Below are 10,935 nucleotides of genomic sequence, written 5' to 3' on the forward strand. Positions count from 1 at the left end.
GTTTAGTACGTTAACTCAAAGATTCGTAGAAAAAATATAAACGCTGGACTCTGCGGTTGAGTAACTTTAACCGTTGTTCATGTGAACTCAAAGACAGCCTGATGCTTTGTATATAGACTATTTGTGGCTGTTTGTTGTTTCACCTATCAATTCGTGTCGATAAAGTATAATAGGGTAAATCCAGTATAGTGATTTATCCTATATAGTGCTTGCATAAAGCAAGTATTGCATACACTTGTAGCTGTTTTGTATCTTTGTAAGCCATTGTAAGCCCTCTTTTGAGGCACGCGCAAGCGCACGAACACCCCCCAACAAGACATTTATACATGTTTAAGGGCTACTGTGTGTGTATATATAGATATATATACACTACCAGTCAAAAGTTTGGAATAAGTCTTTAGTTTTCATATTTTTGAAAGAAGTCTCTTATGCTCACCAAGGCAGCATTTATTTGACCGAAAATAGTGAATAAACAGTAAAACTGTTAAATATTATTACAATTTAAAAAGAAATGTTTTCTATTTAAAATTTTAATTTATATGATGTAAAAGCTGAATTTTCAGAAACCATTTCTCCAGTATTCAGTGTCAGATGGTCATTCAGAAACCACATATTACATATAATGCTTGATCACATAAATGCAGTCTTGTTGAGCATAAGAGACTTCCTTCAAAAACATTTAAAAAACTTAGTGATTACAGGTAGTGTATGTTTATAATATGCAGTCATCTGCCAAGCAGAAATGCAAGTAGCCCTGATTAAAAAACGTGTTTCTGTTCTCACATTTGTAAAGGTAAAAGCACACATTCAGTATACAGGTGAATCTCAGGGAGGTTGATGAGTCACCACTGGAATAGGACACACCCTATTAACAAGTGTCAACTTCAAACATCTCCTTGGGTTCCACAGTCATGTGGGTGTGGGATCCAAAAAAAGCTGGTCCACATACAACAACCGAGAGGCAATGTGCAAACAAAATGTAGAAAGGCAGCAGCAACCACCCCCACCCCCAACACTCCTTGGTCCCCTCCAGGCTAAACTTACCCGACCTGATTTCTGCAGCCACCTTCCAACATAAAAGTTGGAAAAGCATAGTTGAACAACCTCCAGAGCAAATAAGAGGTCAATGCTAGTTGTATCCTTGGAAAGGTTGGGAAGGTATTGTATATATAAATAATATGTGCATTCTCTTTCATTTTAAACACGATTTAGTGTCATTGGTATTTATGCATCAGTAAACTCTATTTAAACAGCATGAAACAATTTAGGACATTAAGAACTAATATGGATGTGTGCTACCAACAGGTCTTAGCGTTTCTCAATATGACTGCATGAAAGGGAGGAGGAAAGGTTAAATAAACAACTCACTGAAATCCCAGTCTTGGCTCTTGGCAAATGCAACTTTTTGAATTGGCATGATTATATATTTATGATTCATGTTCAGCATGAGGGTTATTGTATAGAGTATATGCATAAGAAAACTCAAAATGAAAGCTCAAATGTTTTCCATCTTTTTTTTTTTTTTGGATTGCTGTTATCCATTATATGCTGTTAAAGGCTTTAAACCCAACAAAGTCAGGTTCTGTTTTCTTCCTTCTCGAGTGTTTGATGGTACTGAAAATCTGGTAGTAGGTTTTTGGCTGGTTATGCACAGTGATTCGTGGTTAATTGCCACGGCTTTCTGCATGATTAAATCAGGTTTAACCTGTATCCTGAAAAGCTTATTCCACAGGAGAGCAATTCACTTATGTTTAATATCGCTGATATGTGGATGAATTACTTGATGGAGGCAGGGGTTTCATCAGGAAGCTTGCAGTGGTACCCTGGAGAGGATCCAAGCTGGATCCAGACAATTCATACATTTTTGTTTTTTTTTATGAATTTTAAATTATCATGTAATATTATGTATAATAAATATATAACAAATGAATATAATATAATATAATATAGTAATGGTTCTGTATTATATAACAACGTGATTTTTCTTTTCTGATTTTCTTTCCTTATTCAGAGAAAAAGTGCCTCAAATTGCATTGCTGGAACTTACCAGGCTACCCATAGAGGAAATACACACACTGAAGCACTCCTCAAATTGCGTTATTAAATATATTTATTCTACTTTTGGATTTTGTGATGTATTTTTGATAAATAGTTATTTAATAGTTGTCTAACATTGTTTACTGAAAACTGAGACCATGTGACCGTTGCCACATGGCATCCCTGTAACACAATAACTGCAGTAATTTATTACCTCATTGCAGATTTTTTTGCGATCAGTTATATTATAGCATGTATTTAATTATTTATGGAAATGGAAATGGAAATGTTTGTACTAATTATACATGATAATACTATCTTTGCATAAGCCTTGTGTTCTGTAAGAAAAAGAGGCAACATTGAGTCAGCAGTGAGGATGGCAGGCTTTTAGAAATATATTGAAAAATAAATTAACATTACTTTTTAAAACTTGAATAAATTACTTTTAATTCTTAAAATACCATGAATTCAATTAGAGGGAGACATTTATACTTGAAACAGTAGTCTATTTAAGAAACACTATTCCACTGTAGTACCTAATTTCCAAACATTTACCCAAAAAAAAGGCTCTAAAATTTCTTATATAAAAAAAATAATAATATGCCATAATTAGACATATTGCATACCAAAGAATCTTGCCAATCTGTATACAGTAGGTTTTATATAAAAACCATAATATCTTATCACATAAGCACACAATTTAAATTTGATATGAAATGAGAGCACTCATGGAAGAACTGATTCAGTTTCTGGAGGGACCTGTCTGACATTGTATGTGTTATCTGTGTTCTGTAACCGTTATATTTTGATATGCTGTCTGTGTGCAGAACAGATGGGGCCCCCATCTAAGGTGTGAGTGTTCTGTGCCAGAATAACCAACTTGAGAAGCGAAGAGTGAGTTTACCATGGCAAGCCCATGCAGTGAACCTACAAAAAGTCAACAGTACTGAATTATGGCCACCGCCGCAGAGCTGCGTGAGGTGAACCTCCACTAAACTCTATTGCGATTTCTTGGGGAAACTGATGTAAATGAACCAGTCAAACAAGACAATTTGCAATACAAACTGTTATTCAACCCTGCAGACATAAATTTTTATGCAAAATGAAAGAATTTTACTATTCGAATATGCAGGTCTTTAGTAGGCCTGTTATGCTTAGTTTTAATTTCACAGTCAAGACCATAAAGGTTTGTTGAGATTTGCGTGGGTGATGATTGATTGTTCCTGTGAGGTAAGTGGAAGTTTTCCTGAAAGATAAGAATCCTTGACCCATAACCCCTTCACCCACTCATTTAGACCAGTCACACACAGGCACGCATTAATTTAAAGGAATTGTATTTTTTTTAAATACATGTAATGCCTCTCCCACTCTCTCCTCCAGCACACCCATATGTGCACCAAAGACTACGACGCCCAAAGGAGTAACTTCGAAGAAAAAAAACAGTAATGAACAAACTAGGGCCTGGTTTGAAGAGTAGTCTATGAACTTAAGCATTAAACCAGACGTTACAATATATTCTTTGTATACTGTGACGCGAGTTGATCAAAAGGAAGCTATTTTTACATCTTTAACATTTTCTTGTGTGATGGTGGCTGCATAATTTGTTTACTCAGTTGTTAGCATTGCTTTCAACTAGCTAACAATCTCAGTCACTGTGCGTGTGTGTGTTCTACACACATCTTCTGTCCCAAAGAGGGCATGCACATGACATGAAGCCTGAGGCAAAATCTCTTATCAGATAGCAGTGAAACTAAGATGAACGGACTGTTCATTCAGAGTAATATTAACACTATTCAAGTGGTTCTGGCCTTTTATATAATAATGAAATACTCAATTGACACTGTATGTAAATAAAGCTAAAAAGTTAATAAAAGTAAAGTTCATAAAAACAGTATCAATGTCAGATCTATTTATGATGAATGACTGTTCTATGACTAAATTCTGTGAAACCATGTAACATTTAATTGAAGATGTAATGATGTCACCTGATATCACAAGATCCTTAAATTCTCAGAAATTGCCTCTGGTACTTGACAAACTGCCAAACTAAGCCATTTAAAATCAAGCCTTTCTGTTGAGAATGCAGAATTAACATAAAATGGTGTTTATTGCCTTTTGAACAGTTTAAAATACTTGGGCACGCTAATACTTTCTTTGATGGATAGCAGCATAAATCACAGCTTTAAATATAGTTTTACTGTAAAATGCTTACTGCCTGTAGAAATTAACCATGTCATAAAAACAACACAAAATGTGCATACTTGATCATGTCAGAAAATAATACAATAATGGTTGCATAAAATTCACTTGAAATCACTGGCCATCATATAAAAGGGAAGTAAAAATTCCCAAAATCATTCTAAACCAGCAATACTGATATTCTAAGAGAACAGAATTTCTTAATAACAACAATGTGCTTGGCCCAGTTGTAGTTTTCTTTTCAGTGTGTGTAAGCATTAGTATAGACCAAGTAAACAGATCAACTCAAATAAAAACAACATAAACTCATCCTGATAAATATTACTCCGGTAAAAGTACAAGCACTCTTTGTAATTATCTACTTGATATGCAATTAGAATTAATAGAAGAATTCATAAATTATTAGGGTTTGTTTTTTTTTCATTATGCTCTATATACCTATTTAGACACAGATCAGAGCTTTTATGAGGTTAGAGCTCAGCCTGACAATATTATGAGTTATGACGAATAAGCAAAAGAATTAATTAATTAATTACAGTGACCAGTATTTCAGTGGATGCAGACATTAAATACACATGATTTGCAAATATTTTTAATTAATGAAAAGATGAAATATTAGTTTTGTATTTTTTAAATAAAAAAATGAAAATAAAAAATTCTTAGGATTAGGGTGTGGATTAGTCTATAGTATTTTATAATTGGCTGTAAAAAAGTGGAAGTCTATGGTATGGGTAAGTATAGTAATGTCCTCACAAGTATAGAAATACCTTGTCAAGTTTTTTTTTTTTGCTCTAAAATGTAAAAAAAAAATGTGTGAGATAGGGTTAGGGTAAGTGGATAGAAAATACAGTTTGTACAGTGTAAAAACCATTAAGCCTCTGGAGAGTCCCCATGAAACATGGAAACCCAATGTGTGTGTGTGTGTGTGTGTGTGTGAATATAATTATAACACAATAAGTTTGAAGTTTTACAAAAGAGTTTAAGTGTATTTTATATTTCCTTTGAGTATGTGTGCATCGGTGCATGTATTTCTATATACAGAGAAGTGTGAATAATTTTGTATATGAGTTTCTATTTACAGGCATCTATGTGCATTTGTGTGTATGCATGGTAACATCAGTGTAAAAGTAATATATATTCTTGAAAAATTTGTAACATTAAGAATACTATTTTAAGACAGATATTGTATTATTGTATAGCAGCATTTAACCATTCTAAAAAAATGACAAAAAGCACCATAAAAGTTGATGCACTATATTCCAAATCTTCTGAAGGCATATAATAGCTTTGTGTAATGAACAGACTGAAACATCTTGATTCGCTGAAAATATTTCCCTGGGCTAATGCTCTCAAAATTCAGTTTTATTAATTACAAATATGCCATGTGAAGATGCATTGCACCAAGTTTGATGTCAGTGATTCTCAATGCCACTGGCTGTTTTATTTCATGATTGATCGAGTCTCAGCATGTTTGAATATTCAGAAGTGCGAATGAGATTTCAAAGCTATTTGAAAAATTCAGTTTTTCAATGTTTAATGTTATTTATTTCTTTACTTCCAGATAACAAGGAACCCAATGTTTTTCTAGAATGCAGAAAGATAAATATTTTGACTTGGAATGTAATTGAGTGAAGGTAAAAGGTTCCTATCCTCATCCTCATCCTTCACGTAGTTTCCATCCTCATATTTGATCTATAACTGCACACAAAAATAAAGCTGAGCAGGAACTTGATGGATTTAAAAGTTAATTCAACCACAAAGGAAGTTATGACCTGGGACATACCAATTCATCTTTACAGCTCCTGTGTTTAATCACACAGTGCAGATTGTACTTGATCAGTGCTGAGTTCTCAGAGCTTAAAAATGTAGTTCCCCAAACAGCAGACAAAGATGATGATGAATTCTAATGACTGTGAAAACGCCATGTGTGTTCGGGGCTCTCAGATTAATCTGTAAAGAATTAAGTTAATATATTTTTAGAAGGTGGAGGGCCACCCGAACTCTGTCTGCTTCAGTAACAGGGAAGTGTAGAAGGCTGCCGGATCCTCTCTGGCAAGGCTGGCAGCGGCAGACGCACATGATTATATGTATATGTGCTTCACTGAGTACAGTGAGAAAATACAGACAGCACTAACTGTGCTCGCTGTTTATTTGAGAGAACAGCAAAAACATACATATAAAATGTTATTTTAATTTTCTAAAAGATACAGTGATCAAATCTACTACTAATATTCAAACTTGGGTTGTCAGTCAATTAAAAAAAAACTAATAGAAATAATTACATGATATACTTAATTATTAATACAATTCATTATATATAAACATTTGCTAAGACAAGCCCCCAGTGAAGAGTAAATCACTGAAAAGACATTTAAAAATCAATTGACTTTAGACGTCGGTGGTAATTTAAGTATGAGTTGTTTCTGTGATAGGAAAATATTTTTAATATGCAATTCATGTACAAAATAAATTTTTGAACGTGTTATTTATATGTATATTTAATTGTACTAAATTAAAGAGTTAAACTGAGCTCTAATGCAAATATTAATACAATTTGTACATTAAAGGCACATTCTGTCCAACAGTGGTTCGTTGTTCTTCTAATTTTTTTTGTTCTTATTTGACATTCATGAAAACATATTTCAGGACTACCGAAATGCTGCCGGAATGCACACGCACACACAGACACACACACACACACACACACACACACACACACACACACCTGAAGCATTCTGAGAGTGATCTCTGGCTTAAAGCAAGAATGAATCACAACACCACTATTATTTTGTCTCTTGATCAGAATGTTTTGATTTTTCGGTTGTTTTTAGCTGTGTAATGGTATACTTAAGCTTTTTTTTTTTAAAGGAAATTAAATGATAAATGGTTTACGTTATAAAAAGAATGAAAATGTTTACTCTAATAAATTAGAAGGGAGTGAGCTTGTCAAACAACTACAGTCAGCCCACTCATGACCCTCTTCAGGTTACTGTCTGTGGATTCCTCAGTTTCGCTTAGATACTGTATAACATTTCACACCCATCAGAGGTGCATTCTCAGCACTTCTGTGTGGAGGAGGGATTCCCTGCTGTTTTCTTAACCAAGAAAATGAATGAAGATCATTCAAATTCCTCATAGTTTAAACATGCAACCAAATCCATCCATCCTCAATGTTTAAAACAAAAAGCCATATTGCAGTCTAATTTTCCCAAACAAGGGACATTACAACATAATTAATACATTTTTACCAGAATTCACCAATTCTCGTATGGAAAATGTGGTGCAAGTTTATTGTTATGGTCAAAGGGATAATGTCTAATGTACTCTTTATATCATAATGGTTTAATATTTTATATTAGGCTATTATTATTTACACTAAAAAGTAAAGTTAAGAAACTAAAATTTAGACCAAAAAAAATTTAGTCGTCAAGTTCCTTCCACATGACATTTTACAACTAACCTAGCCTTTGCCATCACATTATCTATAGAGACTTCTTAACTTTGACACACACGGGATATCACATTATCATTTCCTGTTTTTTGTTGGTCGCACAATATTCGTTTTGCCTAACAAAAGTGTTTCTATGTTTTTTTTCTTCATGACAGTTGTATTACCCTGACATTTTTGCATAACTAAATATTAATATTTATCTTAATTTAGAAATGAAAAACAATCATATCATACAAGAGGTGTGTGCAAGTCATCATATGCATAATTTGTATTTGTATGCATTTTTTAATAAATTAATTTATCCAGGTCAAAAGAAAATGAGCATCATATCATTAAACTTTATATGATACATTTTCCAATGTCTGACATGGACACACAATCAGAAAATTATGTTCCGGCTTTAAGAAGCTTTTTATGAAACAAGTTAGTACAAGCACAAAATCAAGGCTGTGGGTGTTTGAAGGAGCATTTCCATGCATGGGGCAACTAAGCATTAGCGCTACCAAGAATCTCATATGAGATTCCATTTCATCAAATGACCAGACTCTGGAAACACACACAAAGAGCATGTCATGAACTACTTTGCAAAACAACTCTTACAAAAATCTGTTTCACAAGAGCATGAAATTGCCACTATTGCTGTGCTGTTCAGCAACGATCCTCCCTGAAGACTCTAGTCTGGGTCTTGAGGATCATTCAGCTCCTCTCTACCAGTTAGATACACACTTTTTCCGCTGACTGGGAGCATGGAGCAGCCGTTTTTGCCAGTCTCTAATAATAGCTAGACAGTGCACAACAGTCAGATGGTTTTGAAATACATGACAAATGCCTGGGGGCCAACACATTAACACTCATCAGACAATCAACATTTAGAAGAGAGGGTTGAGGAAGACTACTTGGAGAGAGAGACAGAGAGAGAGAGAACGAGGCAGCCAAAGAAGAAAGAGAGCAGGGGTTGTGTGTGCGGTCATGTATTATTAGTGAAAGGGAAAGAGTGCTTGACAGACTATTCAAACATCGGAAAACACCTGTGCCTTACTCTTAGATGAGACAAAGAGCTCTTAAGATCTAATAATATAACAAGCTCTGATGAGGAGTCACATTTGGATAAGAGAAGTTACAGACTAACATAGCCTGCTGACTCTACAAATGACTAAGTCAAAGAATATTTCCTCCATGTTGAATGCATACTTGGGTAACCTACTGAACCAAAATAACTGGGGCAGGTTTAACAGTGTGCAGATTCCTAATGATTTAACCACATCAGCTCCCCCATGAGTCATCAAAGAACAAAAGCTCTAATTCAAATGAATAACTGATCTAGGATCAGTTCTTTCAACAGTGGCACAAAGCAGATCAATTTAACTCTCACGAGAAACGAATCATGCTTAGCAGCATTGAACCAAATTTGAGTCAATGCCGGGGTCTCTTGCCATCCTGACTGGGGTTTGAAAACCACAAAAAACCAGAAGACTGCCTATTAAGACCAGATCTCCACCACATCACAGAGCCGTCAGTGGGTCAACGAATCACAGGCTTGTCAGGAAAACATACCAAAACTATTACAGATCAAGAGTTGGTCGACTGGATTCTCTTTCCCACGCAGGCCTCCCACATCTAGAACTCCCGGTGGAGTTACAGTAAGCCAACTGTCCACCTATAACAACAAACACATCATACAAACATCTCACTGCATTCCAGAATCCAAATCATTCACAAATGTACCAGACTGTTACAATATTGAAGAATTGTTTTCATTTGAGCACCTTTTATTTGTGTGATCTATGCTGTGCTCAAGATAATTTGCTTTTTTCCAGTTTATAAAGTGGTTTTCTAGTTTCTCATCTGCAAAGCAGATTTCCAAAGATCTTGCACATACAGTATCTGACACATTAATTTTTAAGAAAAACTATGTGTGTAGAAAATGTCTTAACTGATCGGAGGCAACTGAATGAGATAATTTGTAGAAATTTGCACAATGTAGATGCAGATCCAAACTATAACATATGTAACATAACCTTTCATTTTTGTTAGTTGATATTTATTTATTTATGTATGTATTTATTTATTGTTTCGCATACCATTTTTAACACTATACATTGTTTTAAAGCAGCTTTACATAACATAATATCTGTCTAAAATTCTTTGAAATCCTCATTGAGCGGTTGAATTCTAAAGCTTCAATGAAAAAAAAAATGTCTTAATATATTTGCCAGTAATTGCAGGGTGCAGGTATTTGCATTAAATCACACAGGACTATGTGAACAGGTAACTGCATATTCTATGAGTCACAACAATCCGAAGCGTACATGCTCTATGCCTGACAAAGATCAATGTGGTGGGGGGGACATATTTAGCTGAATTTGAAGTTTTTAGTGAATTGAGGGGTACTCTTTACTTTACGGTGCCCTTGTTACAGTGTAATTATACATTTAAGTACTGGGTAATATATTAATTAACTACATGTACTTACTATGGTTATGGTTAGGATTAGGGTTTGGCTTAGGGTTACTTGCATGTAATTATGCATAATTTATTGTCATTATAATAGTAAGCACGTGTAACATGTGTAACAAGGACACCTTGCAATAAAGGGTTACCGAATTGAGAATACATTATCTACAATAGTTGTTTAGCATTCAACAAATGATAAAACTACACTAATGCACGCTCGGATTCAAGCAGTAATATAAATCTGAGAAGAGGAGTCTGCATGCAAATAGATATGAGCAAAGACAAGCTTTGATGACTCATCATCTTCCAACAAGACTCCAACATCAAACACAGGCGGCGGTTCAAACTTGTCATAATGGCGGGATCCTACAGGCAAGGATGGGATCTACCTCAACACACCTATAAACTTGGCAATGATATGGAGAGGCAGCCAATATTTTGGCAGTTTTCTAAAAAGACCTCATTTACTAGTCTAAATTTTAAGACCTGACTAAAATTATGGATGAAACTGAGACTGCAGAACTGTCTAAAATTGACAAACACATTATCTATTCATTATTCAGTGGTGGCCAAAACTTTGAAATACACTCGAAACTTTGGCAAAATTATTGGAAAAATTGTGGCAGTGGTTGGCAGGGTTACTGTGGTTTCCCTACTATTTTCTGTTGCCAGTGTCTTGTTTTCCAGTGCTTAGGATACTCTATTCCAAACAGTTAAACACACATTGACCTGTTAATATTATTCAATTATATATATATATATATATATATATATATATATATATATACTTTTAA

At 34.4% G+C, this 10,935-nt stretch overlaps 1 long non-coding RNA gene across 1 annotated transcript; it reads left to right on the top strand.

Moving 5' to 3' along the window:
- The first annotated feature begins 1,972 nt into the window (after positions 1 to 1,972).
- On the top strand, positions 1,973 to 3,908 carry LOC107710021 (uncharacterized). Its single transcript, XR_001636548.1, has 3 exons — positions 1,973 to 2,096; positions 2,865 to 3,017; positions 3,418 to 3,908. It is a non-coding gene; the product is annotated as an uncharacterized LOC107710021 (long non-coding RNA).
- Positions 3,909 to 10,935: the final 7,027 nt, after the last annotated feature.

Source organism: Sinocyclocheilus rhinocerous, unplaced genomic scaffold (assembly GCF_001515625.1).
Source record: "Sinocyclocheilus rhinocerous isolate Xijiao unplaced genomic scaffold, SAMN03320098_v1.1 scaffold3614, whole genome shotgun sequence".
Lineage (NCBI taxonomy): Eukaryota > Metazoa > Chordata > Actinopteri > Cypriniformes > Cyprinidae > Sinocyclocheilus > Sinocyclocheilus rhinocerous.